The sequence below is a fragment of the Electrona antarctica genome (assembly GCF_951216825.1).
Source record: "Electrona antarctica genome assembly, chromosome: 2".
NCBI lineage: Eukaryota > Metazoa > Chordata > Actinopteri > Myctophiformes > Myctophidae > Electrona > Electrona antarctica.
Window position 1 is genome coordinate 50,060,014 of NC_136807.1, and position 20,672 is coordinate 50,080,685.

General features: G+C 43.9%; 1 long non-coding RNA gene and 1 pseudogene across 2 annotated transcripts in view; both read right to left on the reverse strand.

The window, feature by feature from the left end:
* Window positions 1–2,367: 2,367 nt before the first annotated feature.
* On the reverse strand, window positions 2,368–3,062 carry LOC306918226. Its single transcript, XR_013789307.1, has 2 exons — window positions 2,885–3,062; window positions 2,368–2,541 (listed from the first exon to the last, which is right to left on the reverse strand). It is a non-coding gene; the product is annotated as an uncharacterized lncRNA (long non-coding RNA).
* A 961-nt stretch (window positions 3,063–4,023) lies between these two features.
* LOC306933939 (actin-related protein 8-like) overlaps window positions 4,024–20,672 on the reverse strand; it is a 105,476-nt pseudogene continuing 88,827 nt past the window's right edge. The window contains exons 8-11 of the transcript in view: window positions 6,168–6,308; window positions 5,336–5,448; window positions 4,466–4,491; window positions 4,024–4,164 (exon numbers count right to left, since the gene is read on the reverse strand). The product of the transcript in view is annotated as an actin-related protein 8-like (transcript). The remainder of the gene's footprint in view (window positions 4,165–4,465; window positions 4,492–5,335; window positions 5,449–6,167; window positions 6,309–20,672) is intronic.

Sequence of the window (20,672 nt, forward strand, 5' to 3'; positions counted from 1 at the left end):
ACCACAGTATCGACGGGCCGCCACGACAAGACAGTGTGCCGTTGGTGGATCACGTATCGCCATGCAGAACCGTCATAATCGGAGATCGCTCGGACGTGTGATTGTAACGCTTTTTTATTCATTATAATTGTAGTGATAAGACCGCAATGAACGCATCGGGGACGTAATCGACCCGGGTGTAATGTATAACGAACTTTTCCGCGTCCTAAACCGTGGTGTTGTGATCCGTTGTCGTTGACATCACAGCCGGGGGAATCTTTTTTTTTTCCTCCATCGCCTCCAACCTGCATGCCCAGGCATGTTCTCTTGTTAGTAAATATACTTCACTAGCTTGAAAAACAAAATCAGCTGATGATGACAACGCGTCTCACCGTTATACTATAGTTCTGAACCGAACGGTGAAATGGGACTTTTTATAGCCGTACGGATCAAGACTTTTGCTGCCCAATGTGCCCATGACCCCCCCCCCCAATGTTACTGCGATCAAAACAATGAAAGCAGTGAGATAGATTAGGCGAGGCGGCAATCATCATCAAAAAGAAAGCATAGTTATGAAGGTTTATAGTCAGACATTGACAGGCAGATATAACAATAAACACAATAAATATGCTATACATCCTATACATCGAATGAAAGCCCTGAATGTGTACTTTTACGAGGAAAAGAGTAAACATTGATCCCATGTACAGTTTGTCATAAATTGGATACTGGGTGGATGCACATTGCGCCCACCAGATATAACTGCAGAGAAGACATGGACCTGAACTCAATATTCACAAAATAAGGCCTATAGCGACATATAAATACTATATACCGTATGAAACAGAAGACTCTCTGCTTTCATAAGAAAAAAACTTCTACTGTAGTAATAATAAAAATCACACCCATGTGAAGTGAGTGGTGCAATATGGGACAGAGTTGCACCGCTCACTTCACAGGGGTGTGATTTTTATTATTACTACAGTAGAAGTTTTTTTCTTATGAAAGCAGAGTCTTCTGTTTCATACGGTATATAGTATTTATATGTCGCTATAGGCCTTATTTTGTGAATATTGAGGAGTTCACGTCCATGTCTTCTCTGAAGTTATCTGGTGGGCACAAGCTGTATTCAATAACCAATTACTGTCTAACTGTAGATGGGATCAATGTTTACTGTTTTCCTCGTAAAAGTACACATTCAGGGCTTTCATTCGGTGTATAGGATGTATAGGATATTTATTGGGTTCAATTTTATATCTGCCTGTCAATGTCTCTGACTTTAAACCATCCATAACTCTGCTCGCTGTTCAAGATAACCACTTCCAGGCAAATGCAGGTGTTGCAAAAAGGTCAATATCTCCAGAATGGAACATGGTAAAATCAAAATGTATTTTTTTAATTGAAGTGGACAAGTTCAGCTTTCTTTTGATGTAGGCGTGTGATTCTCGCTATAAGAGAACATTTTACTGTGGGCCCCCGAACAAGGCCTTTGTGCAATGTTAAATGGCAGCAACATCCAAATAGGCCTGTTGAGATCTTCCAGCAATCAAAGTGTTAAGACAAGGTGGGTAAAATAGTCTGCAATTCTATAGCGCCTTTTTTTGAAAGCCCATTACAATGTGTGTCCATTCACACTCCGATGGTGGAGCCCATGTCGGGACCCGAATTTGTCCCATATATGTCGGGCTTCTGGGCCAGGCTCGGGCTCCAGCGCAGCCCTAGAAGGACAATATAGGACCCAGGAGCAACTGAAGAGCATTTTGTTGTCAGTGTGCAGAAAAAGCCAATAATATTTAATTTAGAGAAAAGGGCTGCTTGCTACTGGCTCTCGGGCCAGGCAGGCTGCGCCCAGTTTGTCCCATAGTTCTCAGGCTTTGGGCCGGGCTTGGGCCGAACTTTTGTCAGGCTGGGCCGGATCGGGCTCAACATTTTAGGCCCGATTAAAGCAATGATATCAACGGCCCAGCACGTTCACATATCTCTGTTGTCTGCTGGGAGGAAACCACCTAACTCCAAAATGTTCATTTTTCAGGAAAATCAGGAAATTAAGAAAAGCTTATATATTTTTTAAAACGAAGCAATACTGCCTCATCAAAGTTGGTGTTGTGACTTTATTCATTGTCAATTATGCCATTGTGGACCACAATTCGTATATGAGACAATTTTAAGATGACCCCATGTTATTCTCCCTGGGGTAGTTACTAAAAAATACGGACAATTAACGAGTCCTGCCTACAAGTGCAAACATGCGTTAAACATTTGCTCATCAGATCTGGAGATTAAGCATAAGAATGTCCAAGGTTAGGTTTTGGTAAACAAGTCAAGCAAAGTTGAGGATCTCCATTAGTGGTTAGATTGGATTTTAACAACACAATGAGAAAGGAATCCCAGATTTCTCCAAATTCAATTACAGTTATTAAGTTGCTGTGTCAATGAAATGTATTTTGGTTCACTAGTGTATATACAAACTATTACAGGGGTGAAGAACCCACTTACGTTTATGTACAAAACAAAAACCTACACTGTAGGTGACGTTTAATCCAGATTCAGACTTGTGATAAACTGTAAAAAAAGAAAAAAATCATGTACAGTTGGAGGCCATCGATATTGTCCTTTTGTTTTTGCTGAGGTTTGCGTGATCTGCGCAAAAGGACAGTTAACCCATTTTGGGCGGGAACCCCTTTTGGTGTTTTAAACATTATGTTATAATTTAGCTATTGAAAAATAGCAGATCTACAAGCTCATAGCGCGCCACCGAGTGGCGCGCTACGAGCTTGTAGGTCTGCTATTTTTGAAAAATCGTGAAAATATTTATTTCAGAAAACTGGAGGATTTAGAAGGATTTTTTAAAATTTTGAGGTCAGGTCTAAATGGGTCAAATGATAAGGGACAATATCGGTGGCACCCAACTATACCTTTTAAAAGACCCCCCAAATGTTATGCTTCATTTCAGACAGAGGCAGTGAGAGGCAGGGCAGATATATAACATTGTATGGATTTATACCACCAGGTCATGCTTATAAATTAGTTGGCAACCATTTCATGTTTATCCGGCCCCCAAAGGATGTGTTGGAAAAACAATTGAACTCAGTTTAACAGTATTTTCTGTCTCTGGTTCCTCTCTCTCTCTCTCCATCTCAACCAATTGAATTATTCTCTTCTATATACTATACATAGAAATATCGAAAATAGACAATCTACAATTAGTCCAGTAATAATGTAATTTGACCTCTAACTAATTGCAAAAAAACCAAACTCAACTGATTTTGCATCTTCAATATATCCTGAATAACAGAAAGAAAGTTGCCTGGAATTGTCTGAGGGGAAAGTGTTGAAAATGGCCTGTACAGTATGGCCACCATTGACATCCTATTATAAGGCAATATTTTCTAAATTTCCTTATGCTTTAAGTAGCATGTGACATATCAAACTAGGTTGTTGTCATGATGCTGAAGCCATTCCAAGCATTAGTTTTGCATAAAAACACTCATTGGGCTAAATTTGGCCATAGCAACTTGCCAAAATGTAATGAGGTCAGCACATTTGGGCAAGTTGCTATGGCCAAATTTAGCCCATAGATTTTTCCATAGATTTCCTGTACTAAAGCTCAACGCATTTGAAATTGTTTTTTTGACTGCCAAAGGGGGAGCCTCCCTCTCCTCCACATGAAGGTCCAAGCACAGGGTGAGCCACAGAGCAGAGCCCCTTTGGGGCATGCTAGGGACGCAATGCCTTGCTCAAGGTCACCTCGGCAGTACAGTGACAAAATATGAGACGTGAAGCCTGTTTCTCTACCACCATACTGACTCGATCTGTCTTACAGTACAGTATGTAGTGCTTTGTGTTATTTGTTTTACTAGTTCATTTCAAGTGGATGTTCTCGTGTTCCCAAGATATGAGGAAGAGCCTGGTGGCTCGGAATTTACCACCATTAAATACTTGCACATGAGAGCATAATACCGGTGTACGTTCTTCGTGTTCACCCGATGAATACGACCCTCTCTCGGAGCACATGTTTTTATTTCATGTGAACATTCTCTGTGGTCACTGCCACTGCCTGGTCACCAGACAAATGCGGACGCCAAAGCGATGCCACTCTCTCTGGTGGATCCACATCTCCTGGGTGGTGTCCAAACACGCCAGCACCGCCCCGCCTTTCCACGAGATCAGACGAGGGTCCATGTCCTGCAGAAAGTGCACACAGTCACGATATCAGAATAGTGATATCAGAATATCACTAGTACTCTTAAAATATATTAGTGACCTACCATCAAATTTATGTGCCAGTGACCGATGCATGAACTTAGTAACATGCTGGATGATTTATTGATCATTTGGGTGGCATACATTCCCCATTGAATCCCCACCAAAGTGTGTACTGTACAGGGCTGTACAGTACATACAATAGTAATCTGCGGTCTAGACTGAAGCATTTGATTCGATTTTGTAGATGATTGCTATGGTTGGAATTTGGAAAGGATAGTACAATAAGCTCCTTGTTGAACTTAAATCCTGTTTATGATTATTGTTCCAGCACAGGCATTGAGGTTCTCATTTACAGTCAGTTCATGTCCCCCTCTAAGACAGGTCTAAGTAAAGTTACCCTTTAAAAAAAGGCATTTCTGTTCTATTATACAGTATATTACATGGTGGAAAAAGAACAGGACAGAAAGGAGTAACCACTCAAGCCCAATTGTAAACATACCGTAGTCCTACGACAATAAAAATAGTTGATCTACAAACACATCGCAATGCATTATGAACTTCTACGTCTGCTTTTTGTTTTATGGGGGAAAAAATAATAACTTAGGTAGATTCGTAATCACTTCTCTGCCTACGTGATACATGCATTAAGTGGCTGAGTCACCAACTCACCAGTACCACAGAAGTGCCAACGAGGTTGAGGGCATTACATGTCCTACACAGTCAAGTCCTTGGTTCATTTAACTTTGGTTTTTTTAATGTTTTTTGGGAGGGCTTTTCTGCCTTTATTGATAGGACAGTGGAGAGAGACAGGAAACAGGGAGAGAGAGAGAGAGACAGGGAATGACACGCGGCAAAGGTCGTCGGGATCGGGATACAAACCTGCAACATGCTGTCCGGTATGTATGTGCCTATATGTGGTATGTGCCTGGACCGCTAGGCCAGCGGGCGCCCCGTTAAAACTGTTTAAGTGCCAGGGACGTTAAGACGAGCTGAATCTAATTATGCACTGATTGCCATGGACGTTAAGACGAGTTAAAAAAACCCCACTTTTTACTATTTTTATATAATTTCTTTGTGAATGGTTTGGGAATGTTTTTCACCATGTTGTGATTAGTGCGTTTGTGGAAAACATAAAAAAAATAAGTCTTACCAGGCCTGGTGGGGTCAGAGGGGTCGCCGCTCCCTCCCTGTCCACTCAGCTCGCCCTCCACACCACCCCCTCCTGGTCTGGAGACGGGCTTCCTGTGCAGAGGATTTGGAGGACTGGAGAGGGTTTGAAGGGAGAAGGGTGGGATGGAGAGAGAAAAATGGAGATGGGAGGAAGGAGAGAGACAGGAAGAGGGTAAAGATGGGGAGAACGAAGCGGAAAGGGAGTGCACAGAGAGAAAGGCAAAGAGCAGGAGCAGACATGTAATTATTACATATATATCCCAGGGCCCACTATTTATTCAGCATTTGAGCCACCGACCACCATTTGATGACATTTAGCCTCTCAGACCCCAAAACTAAAGAATTTTGTCTTTGGTTGACCAAAATAACACATTCTTCTACATCAGGGGTACCCAAAAGGTAGATCGCGATCTACCAGTAGATCACAAAGGCTGTGCAGGTAGATCACATGACATGCCCCTAAAGAGTATTTCATTTAAATATATTGAAAATGTTTTTTTTCCCATTTTCCCATTCCAAGTGCATTTGTCTTATATTGTACAGAATGTAACACAAACTCTACTTTTCCGAAGCCCCCTCGGGTACATATTTAAACTATTTTCAGCAATGGTATAATAATTGATTTGGTGGGTAGATCTTGCCGAGCTGGTCATTTTGAAAGTAGCTCTCAAGTCAAAAAGTGTGGGCACCCCTGTTCTACATGCTCTAATTGTGTAGACTTCTTGTAAATTAACTAAGTAATTCAGATGTTTAAGAATAATGTAACTCTTGAGAGCGTAAAATGTGTATGTGTATGTGTGTGTGTGTGTTACCTGGTCCTGTTTACTCTGGGTGCCCAGCAGGTAGTGCTCATCGTGAGGGTCCTCTGGGTCGCCTTGGGAACGGTACTGCAGTGATGTCATCTTCTGACCCACGATGCCAAATGTTGTAGGATAGAACAGGCCCATGGGTGCCTGTAATGAAGAAATGTGAACGAGAGAGACGGAGGGGATGCTGTGTGTGTGTGTGTGTGTGTGTAGTTCACCAGCATTGCCTTTTTTCACATCTACAAGCTCACACTGAGCTTGTAGATCGGCTATTTTCAGCATGCAACCAAGTGGAAAAGAACTGAACCGGTTCCCATTGGGAATCAACCGGTGGAAAAGAACTGAACCGGTTCCCATTGGGAACCAACCGGTGGAAAAGAACTGAACCGGTTCCCATTGGGAACCAGCCGGTGGAAAAGAACTGAACCGGTTCCCATTGGGAACCAGCCGGTGGAAAAGAACTGAACCGGTTCCCATTGGGAACCAACCGGTGGAAAAGAACTGAACCGGTTCCCATTGGGAACCAACCGGTGGAAAATAACTGAACCGGTTCCCATTGGGAACCAACCGGTGGAAAAGAACTGAACCGGTTCCCATTGGGAACCAACCGGTGGAAAAGAACTGAACCGGTTCCCATTGGGAACCAACCGGTGGAAAAGAACTGAACCGGTTCCCATTGGGAACCAGCCGGTGGAAAAGAACTGAACCGGTTCCCATTGGGAACCAACCGGTGGAAAAGAACTGAACCGGTTCCCATTGGGAACCAACCGGTGGAAAAGAACTGAACCGGTTCCCATTGGGAACCAACCGGTGGAAAAGAACTGAACCGGTTCCCATTGGGAACCAACCGGTGGAAAAGAACTGAACCAGTTCCCATTGGGAACCAACCGGTGGAAAAGAACTGAACCGGTTCCCATTGGGAACCAGCCGGTGGAAAAGGGGCCTCAGTGTCACACACACAGTACACACTCCACACGGCCGGCCCGAGGCAGACTAATTAACTATACAGCTGTGGGTAGATGCGCGTGTTTAGGCTTCGTAGTACTGTGGTGTCGGCCGTGTCGCGCAACATGCAGAGAGACAGCGCGCTGCTGACCTCACAATGACCTGGGCTGGCCTGCCTGGAGGGTGGGGGGCAGCAGCCGAGCAGGAGAGCAGGAGAAATAAAGTTTGCTGGAATCTTGCTGGAAAAGAAAACAGCTTCAGGCAGATGCCTCCAAATGTGCCAAAGTAACGGACCTATTTAAGAGTGCAGGTCCCTCCCAGCACATCAGCAGCCGACAACACAACAACAGACCTATTTAAGGCCTCACTCAGACCTTTACGGCATTGCTGTATGCTTTTGGATGAATGTTGTGTAGTGTCATGGCCGCCCCAATGCATTTCCAATGGGAGTCACATGGTTTGACACAACATTGTGTTGTATGAGGGGGAGGGGCGCAGTCGAAACACAGCTGAAAGCCATACAACAGCTTGTAGTCCAAAATGTAGTCCAAAAACCATGTGACTCCCATTGGAAATGCATTGGGGCGGCCATGACACTCACAACATTGACAGCGGCCATGACACTCACAACATTCACAATGCAGTAAAGGTCTGAGTGAGGCCTAAGGCCTCACTCACACGGTCGCAACACTGCATTGCTGTTGTGAGTGTCATGGCCGCCCCAATGCATTTCCAATGGAGGTCACATGGTCTGTTGTATGGCTTTCAGCTGTGTTTCGACTGCCCCCCTCCCCCTCACACAACACAATGTTGTGTCAAACCATGTGACGTCCATTGGAAATGCATTGGGGCGGCCATGACACTACACAACATTCATCCAACAAGCGCAGTAAAGGTGTGAGCTCAGCCTAAGGCTGAGCTCACACCTTTAATGCAATTCTCGTGCTCGTTGGATCAATGCTGTGTTGTGTCATGGCCGCCCAATGCATTTCCAATGGAGGTCACATGGTTTGACACAACATTGTGTTGTATGAGGGGGAGGGGCGCAGTCGAAACACAGCTGAAAGCCATACAACAGACCATTTGACCTCCATTGGAAATGCATTGGGGGCGGCCATGACACTCACAACAAAAATCAGTGTTGCGACCGTGTGAGCTCAGCCTAAGGCTTCGTACACACCTGTCGGACACATTGATCTGTCCGACCGACCACTGATTACATTTTTATGATTTGATGCCTCCATGTCCCACAATGCTTTGCGCGATTTGGGCGGTGCTACATACGCGGAAATAGATGCACATATGTTCAGTGTAGTTTTCTTGACTGGAGCAGCAGCTAGCGGTAGTTTGTCGAGGCCGTTTTTCACACTCAAAGTTCACTTTAGAAGGTCCGGATCAAGGACCAAGGACCAAATATTTGCATTTTGATTTTGGTCCGTTTGGTGTTCACACTGGACTTTGTAAAGCGTACCAAATATGTAAACAAATGACACGTGGACATGTTAAGCGAACCAAATAGTGAAAAAAAGAAAATAGGTCATTTTACGACGGAGGGAAAAATAACATGAGGGGGTGCGGGAAATCACTGTCTAAATTTTTTGGGCGCAACCTTCAGTCACAGAGAGAAGAGAACAGCAACATGAATCATGATTGCAGCAACAACTTGAAATTGCATTAATTCTTAATAATTATTTTATTAGCCAAATAAGACAACAGATGAACAGAGGAGCAGGTGTTTGAACAATAATGTGCTTGCTGCTGGTGCATACAATTCACCGGAGACGTATAGCCTACAACAAAGTATCCCCGAATCCCGATAAAAAGGACTTTTCTTCCATGTGTGCACCTTAACCTGATTCGATATAGGCCTATGTTATTTCTGCGCATCAAATCGACGGGCATTTTCATGTCATCTTATGGTTTAAACTTGAAGCAGTGCTGGTCTTAAGCTTCAAGTCAGAACAGCTCCGCTGCAGTTGACCTATATCACGTCTTTTGCTATAGTGATGTAATCAATTAATCCTTTAGGACCACCTGTGTAGCTTATTTAACATTTGCTCCATTGGCTCTTTATGCGTGCGGCCGTGCGCTAGAGCGAGACTGGATGATTTTAAATATTTTTCTGTCTGCGTCTCTCCCATAGAGCTATAAAATATATCGGGTCTCTCCCCCCACATGTGCGCGCGTCATAACTTTGCGTGGTGGCGGTGGCGCATGCTTAAAATAAACAGATCTACAAGCTTACATCGTGTACCATACCGTAAGTACCATTCGTGTCGATAACTTGTACATCTGTTATATTTGCGCATGTGAACCTCGTACGCTGCCATTATATTTCTACTCTAGGCTACTCATAGACATATATGCGTCTACTATTAAAATCAATAGTGATCCCCGTAAAAAATACATGCTTTTAGAACTAATTATTAATGCAGCCTCACAACTGCCGAGGCCCGACGGCTATTTTGGCTATCGTCCTGTATTTCTGTATATAGAATAGAACTTAGTACCAGACTGGACCCACTCACTGGAGACAGCCATGCGCAACTTGGACTCTCCAAGTTACGCACGGCCGTAGCCAAAAGAAGACATACAAACAAGCGATATAATAAGACTACAGCCTAAACCCCACCCAGTGCTGTCAAGAACGGAAGTTCTCTCCTATTAGTTGGCGGTTAAAAACCACCCTTCTGTCCGATCTGAAGTCCCACCCTGTTCGTTGGCTGTTTTGACTACAAGGTGTCCGATGTGTTTGTTGTGCCCTCCGCCCCCACATCGGACAGGTTTGTCCGATCAAACGACGTGACTCCCATTGAAAATGAATTGGAGCAGCAATCAAATAGCAATCAGGCATCGCACACGGACCGAACATTTGTTCTTTAGGTGTGTACGCAGCCTAAGAGTGCAGGTCCCTCCCAGCACATCAGCAGCCGACAACACAACAACAGACCTATTTAAGAGTGCAGGTCCCTCCCAGCACATCAGCAGCCGACAACACAACAACAGACCTATTTAAGAGTGCAGGTCCCTCCCAGCACATCAGCAGCCGACAACACAACAACAGACCTATTTAAGAGTGCAGGTCCCTCCCAGCACATCAGCAGCCGACAACACAACAACAGACCTATTTAAGAGTGCAGGTCCCTCCCAGCACATCAGCAGCCGACAACACAACAACAGACCTATTTAAGTGTGCAGGTCCCTCCCAGCACATCAGCAGCCGACAACACAACAACAGACCTATTTAAGAGTGCAGGTCCCTCCCAGGACATCAGCAGCCGACAACACAACAACAGGTGGGCACGGTGGAAACTTAAAAGCACGTTCAAATTGGCTAAATAGCAGGCGATGCATTTGGCAACACAGTCCAACACTTTATAATGAGGACAAATACTTTGTAGTCCAACTCCTTATGATGCATGCTGAATGCACAATGATTCTTGTATTGTTGCTTGTTGTTCATCAGCAATTTATCAATATCAAGTCACTATCAAGGTTATAATATAGTTAACTAAAACTAACTAAAAAACGAAAACTAGAATTAAAAAAACATTTTAGTTAACTGAAACTAAATAAAAAATAAAAATAAATTAAAAACGATAACACCACACACACACACACACACACACACACACACACACACACACACACACGAGGAGGTTTAAGACAATATATCACTGTGTGTAATGTTGTTACTGTAGAGGATTGTTAACAGCTGTACTGTAATGTGACAAAAAACACATCGACTGATGATGATTGTGATTAATTAAATACTTACTGCGAGTGTAACCAGAGGCGTATCTACAATAAGGCGAGGGCAGGCGTCCGCCTGTCCAAATCCATTTCTGGCCTGGCCAAAATCCATACAATGAGAAAAAAAGAGGACAAAAACAAGACATGAGAACTATTAATGGACAGCTGATTGGCCGTCGCGGTAGAGCGCGACCCTCAATCACCCATTGGAATGTAAATGCAAGCCTTTCAGCCTTTGTATCCTACTCGTCTGGCAGGTATATCTCTTTGAAAACCTTTAGTGCTACGATTGTGCGCGGGGAGACGACAATTAACACATCTTGCCTGTCCAAAATGTAATTCTTGCCTGCCCAAAATGTAATTCCTGGAAACGCCACTGAGTGTAACACAGCTTTTTATGAACTGAGCAGTGGAAGCATTTCAACAAACTTAGCTTGACAATATTTATTATTATTCCAGTCTCTTGATTAACAATTCTACTGACCTTTCAACAATGCATCCTGGGATAGGTGTTAAAACGCCACAGATCACATGAAGTGAACCTTCAGGCCTGATTTCTCAACTCCCTGTATCTCTGCAAGACATTACTCTATAAGCCATATATTCAGAACCTGAATAACCAATGTGTCAATTTGTAGCTATGATTCCCTGCTTTCATGAACAAGAAAAATAATCCACAATGACAGATTGACAGTCCTAAAGAAATGAGTCACATTTAGAGGTTAGATTTGAAATTAGAGTAAACATGATTATACTTAGTTGCATAACAGTGCCATCCACCAACAAATAGCTGATCTATAAGCTCAACCTGTGTCGCAGTGTGACTCGTTGTGAGCTTGTACATCTGAAATTCTTTTGGTTTAGGCTTACAGTTAAATATGGCAAAATACGTACAGTATATGACAAATGTTGATGTCCCCAACATGTATATCAATACAAACGTTATGTTGATGTCCCCATGTATATCAATACAAACGTGTTGATGTCCCCATGTATATCAATACAAACGTCGATGTCCCCATGTATATCAATACAAACGTTGATGTCCCCATGTATATCAATACAAACGTGTTGATGTTGTAGTATATGGGCCCCAAAAGCTACACAGGGACGAACCTTGATTTGGTCAGCACAGTTGACAAAGGACCCACCGTCTAAGCCACCCTTCCCCCCTCAGAGAGAGAACAGGGATAATAGTATGCCTCTAGGATGTTTCTGTGCTCAACAAGTCATAAATACACATATAGAAACAATTGTACTTGCATCCACATCACAATGTCATGCTGCGTCATGTATTTCATATTGCAATGTACTGAGTTGGGATTTAGATATAGGCTGACCTATGTCATGTTAAAAATAAGGCTATGTTCTTAAGACATGCTGTGAGCTTTAGAGGAGCCAGCAGTGCAGGGGCCGAATTGATAGGTCAAAGAGGTCATACGGTTCCCAGATCCGTCCGGCCACTTATCAATAGGTTCGCACGGCTTTTGTCTAAAGTTCTTTTGAGATGGATGAGTCACACATACCATATAGGAGAAGAAACACACACACACACACACTTTCAGTCACTTACTCACTCACACGCACACACACACACATTCTCAGTCATTCACACACACACAGACACGTACACGCACTCACATGCACACACATGCACATCTCGTATAATAAGGACCTCGTGTCAAGTGAACGAGGCTTGCAGTAAGGACCACTCTCCTGTTAAGTCATGATTTGATATGTTTTGTTGTTCTTGAAATAAACTCTGAGTTAGAAATAAGAACACTGCCTGGACCACCTCTGTTTATATGTTCTGCCTGGTATATATCCACTTATTATCAACACTCCATTTACTTCAATGTCCCCATGTATATCAATACAAACATGTATCTATTATACAAGTGAAAACATGTACGCAACCCAATACCCAAAGTCACCAGCTACTACGCCACTGACACGCTGGGTGCCGACACGCTGGGAGCCGAAGCAGGAGCAACACACACTGCAACAACACACTAACACGTCACACACTTACCCTCCGCGTCGTTCGGCCGCTATCTCCTCATGTCGCGCCGCACGCCCACAATCAACACCACCCGCGTAAAAATTGTCATCGCACTGCCACTAAAGCCGGCTCCCGTCCACACTCGCAAACAATATCAATATCAATAATAAACACAAACACGCCACAAGCACCGACACCCCCGCCTAATTTGTTGCCACGTCTATGAAAACAAGCACAGAAAAAATGCCATTCAACACGCTACTTACACACACTACCACTCGCTTACAATACGCAGACCTGGCAACACTACATTCCCTCTCCCATTTGCTCAAAGCCCACCACGTGACCCACACAGGGAGGGAGACGATTGCGTGATGCTTCTATGTACAGGATTCTATAGGTCACCACTTTTGGTGTGACACACACACGGCTTCTGTTTACTATGCGTTGTCAACACGTGCTGAGTTGACAAACATTGACAGATTTCGGAGAAGACTGATAGTTTATCCTTTAGTAATTAGGCTGTGGAAGTATTCACACTAGGCAACTTTTGCATTTATTGGGATTGGCAATTTGGGGAGAAAAGGAGGAGGAGGAGGTGATCAAGCTCCACAAGACCACATTGGTAGGTAGGCTCAAGGCTGCATTTATTTTCCTTCTTTTTCCTCTCGAGGGTGCATGGGATGATGTGAACCCCTCCAGCAGGCTAGGGAGCACCGCTCAGGTTAGCGGAAAATGACCGCGGGGTGCGGGTTGCCAGGTTTTTTTACAAGTAAAGTATTTACATTCAATTAAAAAAAAAATATATATATAATACATTTTAATTTACGTCATATTTAGCGGCATTTCGACCTAATTTCTCTGTTCTTTGTCAATGGCAAATATTGAGACGTGTGGGGACTAAAGCTGTATATAGGAGGGCCCTCAAACACATTATTTGATAACTTTTCATCGTGCTCCTAAAAAAAATTGTGTGCTACTAGCCGCGATTACATACACAGTTAAAATAATACGAAATTTGCGCCAACGACTGCGTCGACACCTGGCGTGGAACAAACGGGACGAACCGAGGCGCATATATGGATAACAACAACAACACCACACGCGCGCTGCAACACAAAACAGCTGCATACAACGCGTGTCACTGTGCACTTCTGTATCTGTGGACTTCTGTATCGCAACGCGGGGCAACGCAACTCTGGGATGAGCGGGCCGAAGGCCCGCGAAATTCTAGTATCAATACAAACGTGTATATCAATACAAACATGTATATCAATACAAACGTGTATATCAATACAAACGTGTATATCAATACAAACGTTGATGTCCCCATGTATATCAATACAAACGTTGATGTCCCCATGTATATCAATACAAACATGTATATCAATACAAACATGTATATCAATACAAACGTGTATATCAATACAAACATGTATATCAATACAAACGTTGATGTCCCCATGTATATCAATACAAACGTTGATGTCCCCATGTATATCAATACAAACGTTGATGTCCCCATGTATATCAATACAAACGTGATGTTGATGTCCCCATGTATATCAATACAAACGTTGTTGATGTCCCCATGTATATCAATACAAACGTGATGTTGATGTCCCCATGTATATCAATACAAACGTGTATATCAATACAAACGTGTATATCAATACAAACGTGTTGATGTCCCCATGTATATCAATACAAACGTGTATCCTATATTACAATTGAAAACATGTGCCCAAAAGCACGCACAGGAACAAAAGGCACCAGCTACTACGTCACTGACACGCTGCAACACGCTGCAACACACACTGCAACAACACACTAACACGACACAGCCTTACCCTCCGCGTCGATCCACGGCTATCTCCTCATGTCGCGCCGCACGGCCACACTCGACACCAGCCGCGTAAAAATTGTCATCGCACTGCCACTAAAGCCGGCTCCCGTCCACACTCGCAAACAATATCAATATCAATAATAAACACAAACACGCCACAAGCACCGACACCCCCGCCTAATTTGTTGCCACGTCTATGAAAACAAGCCCAGAAAAAATGCCATTCAACACGCTACTTACAACTCGCTTACAATTCGCGGACCTGGCAACACTGCATCCTGTTTTCCCATTGGCTACGGTTGCTTACAACACGCATTTGCACTGCATCTTGGGAGCAACACAGCTTAATGTAGGGGTCACCGATTGCTGTGCTACATCCCCCTCATGTTCTCACCACCCCGTTCGGCTGCACCACACACACTAACCTACAGAATTCTCCACATGCAACACAGGGCCCTTATTGGCTAGCCCCCTCACATGGCGATCCCCACGCTGCAAAACACAGGGCAGCCAGACACACACACACACACACACACACACACACACACACTCATTCTAACTTGGATGGACAGCGCCGCGATTACATACACAGTTTACCATACGTCCTCTTCTGGGGGCCTGTCCGGCCAGTCCGGGTGGTTTTATACATTCCTTCAAATGTCCGGGGTTTCACACGTATCGCCTGTAGTGTATCGCTACGCTCACAGACCATTCACACCAATGTGTATTACAATGCACGTTCAATGGTTCGTAGTGGCAAAACACTGTGAGAGGTGGACTTTCAGCCCGAACCCCGGAATGTGTATTCTTCATAACTCTGCATGCGCTGCACGCTCACACCACTACCACTGGTCCCGACCGCAGATCAGAGAAAGGCTCGCTGGCTGCTCCGCTGTCTGCAGATAGACAGACAGCGGAGAACTATCTCATCATTGACATGCAGAAAAAGTAGGCTGCTGTTTTCTTAGCTTTGTGACTGACCAATGAGAAGCACATTGTATTGTCTGCAAAGGAACTATGTGTCTGTCACAAATACAAGTTCTGTCCTGCAAGCCCATGTCATGTCAACACAGACAAGGCAGCTGTGCGCGCGGTGAGTCCTGCAAATTATAATGACCCAATATTATTTCGTACAACCTAGCAAAGCATAACATATGATGGTTTGGAGAATAGGCTGGTCTCTCTTTTTACAACAGATAAGCCATTGCATACAGGTTCTCAAACTTCTTAATTTCAAGGACCCCCATAACTCTGAGAGTCAAACCAAATGGACCCATAACAGTCCCATTTCATTCCATTTCTACAGTATCACAGTTAACAGTTATACAACACTCCATTTGGTTACATTTGTACACTCTCACAGTTACAGACCTGTAAGGGTCCATTTGGGTCCATGTGTTACACTCTCACAGTTACAGACCTATAATGGGTCCATTTGGAACCCCCTCAAGGAACCATGAGGGTCCCTGGATCACACCTTTCACAGCCACTGCTTTAAATAAATACATAACTAATACAGAGCATATTTGATCCATTTATTGTTAGGCTATAGATTCTTTTGACATCTCAATTTAACAGAACCGCCCACGCACGGCACATGCACGACGTGCACAACGTGCACGCGCATGAGCACATCCACATCCACATGCACGCGCGCATGTGTCCTTTTTGGTAATTCAGAATATGGTATGCCTACAGTTACAATAATGCAAACACGCCAATCGCACAAACGACTGCGTCGACACCTGGCGTGGAACAAACGGGACGAACCGAGGCGCATATATGGATAACAACAACACTACACGCGCGCGCGCGCACGCGCTGCAACACAAAACAGCTGCATACAACGCGTGTCACTGTGGACTTCTGTATCTGTGGACTTCTGTATCGCAACGCGGGGCAACGCAACTCTGGGATGAGCGGGCCGAAGGCCCGCGAAATTCTAGTATCAATACAAACGTGTATATCAATACAAACGTGTTGATGTCCCCATGTATATCAATACAAACGTGTATATCAATACAAACGTGTATATCAATACAAACGTCCCCATGTATATCAATACAAACGTGCGTGCGTGCATCAGTGGCGCAGCCAGAAATGCGATTCTAGATGGGCCTCACTATGGCTAGGTGGCCACGTGAAAAGTGCGTGAAAAAATAAGTGGTTATTTACGCACACAGGCACGCTCGCACGCACGCACGCACGTGCACGGGCGCACACACGCACACGCGCGCACACACGCACACGCGCGCACACACGCACACACACACACGTGTGTGTGTGTGTGTGTTTGGGGGGAAACACTGAAGGTCTCTTTCTGCTGTTCAAATTAAATATTGAGTGAACCTTTGAGCTACATGGAGCAGCCCAGCCCCTGAGAACACCAACGTGTTTACACACTGTCAACATCATTACAAAATATTCAGTGTTATTGCAAAACAGTGAAGGGCATGCCTGACAAAGAACTACATATATGGGCATAAAAGGGACACAGGCATAATATCTGGGTGGGCCTACTTGGAACTATGCAAGTTGGAAATGCATGCCCCACCCAGATATTATGCGTTGGAGCCTCTACAGTGGTGCCTGGCCTACGGCCAAGGTCACGCCCCCTCCCCCCTCCATCCCCCCCAAAAAAAGATGAATAATCCCACACGTGAAGTAGAAACTGTTGGAAATCACGGTACGTTCAAAATATGAGCATAAGTTGCTTAGTGAATCGGGCCCATTATTCTAAATTCTTCACAATTACGCATCTATTTTTAAATGTTCAGCTCAGCTTGTAATGAACCAAATAACATAGGTTTAAATTGTTCCTCGTTTTGCTGAGGACCCTCGAGGACCCCTGGGGGTCCACAGACCCCACTTTGAGAACCACTGTCATGCAGCCTTAGGAACACATACCTTACTCCTTCTCTCTCTCTCTCTCTCTCTCTCTCTCTCTCATCTAAACATGCTTCTCCACGCCTCCATCCAATGAGAAACAGGAATACAATATAGCTGTCACTCCCCCCCTGAACGAACCGATCAATATTCAGGGTCTGAACCTCCAATAAATACAGGCTGTCATGCATGTTAGCCTCACAATCTGGACTTCACCATGAAGACTGCTTTGCTGCTTCTGCTGTTCTGTCTGGCTAAGGCCGATGACATCCGCTGGGAGTTCGAGAGGTTTAAGAGCCAACTGGAAGGACAGCATGCAGGTCAGTAACTCAGTATGTTTACCTCTCAGGTTTAAGAGCAAACTGGAAGGACAGCATGAAGGTCAGTATGTTTACCTCTCAGAGGTTTAAGAGCAAACTGGAAGGACAGCATGAAGGTCAGTATGTTTACCTCTCAGAGGTTTAAGAGCAAACTGGAAGGACAGCATGCAGGTCAGTATGTTTACCTCTCAGAGGTTTAACACTTTGATTGCTACAAGATCTCGGCAGGCCTATTTGGATGTTGCTACCGTTTAACATTGCACAAAGGCCTTGTTCGGGGGCCCACAGCAAAATGTTCTCTTATAGCGAGAATCACACGCATACATCAAAAGAAAGCTGAACTTGTCCACTTCAATTAAAAAAATACATTTTGATTTTACCATGTTCCATTCTGGAGATATTGACCTTTTTGCAACACCTGCATTTGCCTGGAAGTGGTTATCTTGAACAGCGAGCAGAGTTATGGATGGTTTAAAGTCAGAGACATTGACAGGCAGATATAAAATTGAACCCAATAAATATCCTATACATCCTATACACCGAATGAAAGCCCTGAATGTGTACTTTTACGAGGAAAAGAGTAAACATTGATCCCATGTACAGTTAGACAGTAATTGGTTATTGAATGCAGCTTGTGCCCACCAGATAACTTCAGAGAAGACATGGACGTGAACTCCTCAATATTCACAAAATAAGGCCTATAGCGACATATAAATACTATATACCGTATGAAACAGAAGACTCTCTGCTTTCATAAGAAAAAAACTTCTACTGTAGTAATAATAAAAATCACACCCATGTGAAGTGAGTGGTGCAACTCTGTCCCATATTCTGTTCTCTGCTTATTCAATACAGCTCGCTATATACGGACTGAGGCAGAAAGTCATGTAAACCTTTTATTTACAGTTTGGTCTGTAAACTTCTACTGTAATAATAAAAATCACACCCCTGTGAAGTGAGCGGTGCAACTGTTCTCTACAGTTGCGCGGTGCCACACGCGGCCTGCTCTCCCAACACCTACCTGCACCAGGGCAAGTTGAAGAGGACAAGGAAGTTGAGAGTGAGGAGGATTTGAATGATGCACAGAGGAGGGTGGACTCATGATCTGATGATTCATAAATGAGTGACACAGAATGCTCTGAATGTGTTTTGTGTCTGTAAAAAACCCCTAAATAAATTACTTTTCTATTCAAAAGTTACGTTTTCACGCTACTGGATGGTGGCCATCTTGAAATCCGGGGCCAAAACGAGGTCTTATGATTAAAATGGTGTCCTCATGGTTGACTAGGGCTGACCTTCGATCACGCTTTTGATGATCGACGCTTCGAAACGAATCCCGATCGATCGTCGACGCTTCGACATCCGACGGGGGGGGGGGGGGGGGGGGGGGGGGGGTGCGAGGCGAGCAGTGACGCACAATGAATTACACCAGGGCTCCACCGGACGTGTTGAGTCTCCGTCGCGTGCGTCAAAAACCCACCGGTTCAATTTTAATGCACGCTAATGTCACGCAACGCGGGCAGTGGAGCCACCCTTCATTGATTAAAAAGGGAACATTCCCTGACGGTGACGGAGACGCGACGCTGCGCCCGGTGGAGCCCCGGTGTTTTAGGCTTAAAATAAATAAAACAACGATATAGCAGAGAGAAACGCATGCTTGGATTGGTCTCAATTATTTTATTTAACAATAAGCAACAATTGTTGCTTTCACCCAATCCGCCCAATTGTAGCAGCCTTCATGAAAGCAGTGACGCACAAATAATTAGGCTTACAATAAAACATCCGACCGTAACAAGTCAACATTAAATAAAACTACCTGACACAGGCATTACCTCTCAAATAAAAAAGATATAATCCAAATCAGCACAGCAGCACACGACGAACGGCATGTAAAGAAAAGGCATTTTCATTATCTTGCCGTAAAATTAACTGAAATAAAGCGTCATTTAATCGAGGCTTTATGACGAGTGCTTGCTGTGAGGCGCACGCAATCAGAGCTGCCTGGGAGAAATGCGAGGCCCTGTGCTTTAATAATTAATTCATTAATATCCAAAACTATACAAAAATGATCACATTTCTATCTATAAGGACAAACCTTATTAGAAAAAAGATTAATAGCATATGAAAGCCTTTTGAAATGTGTAGGCCTGTAGGTTACTGAATTGCAGGTGCTGCCAAATAAGTATAATTACTAGGCTACCAAATGCCAGTCAGTTGCGCAAATATATAGGTCAGATCAATTAGCAGAGCGGAGCAGCCTCTCACTGACCAGCTCTTCTTAAAGTTTACTTAGCCTACTTTAATAATATGACATAGTGTTGGATCTCCATCCTCCAGACAAACAAAACTTGGATTATAATTGGATTATGCCTATAATTCTTCTTTCTTTAAACCAGCACGAGCCACAAGGTAAGAAACTATGATTCACTGTTCGCACAGCACCCAGGCAGCTGTTCTTAATCGCGTCACATTCCCATCAAAGTATCACACAAGAAAAAAACGGTTCTATATAGAACCAAAAGTGTTTTTTTGGCTCGTAATCATAGGGGAACCATATTTGGTGCTATATAGCACCACATTTTAAAGGTGCTATATAGCACCTTTGTCAAATGGTGCTATATAGTACTGATTGTTAAAGGTGCTATATAGCACCAATATTTAAAGGTGCTATATAGCACCTTTGCCAAAGGGTATAGCACCTTTAATGATAGGGGCTAAATAGCACCCTTTGCAGGGTGCTATCTAACACCTGGTAAAGG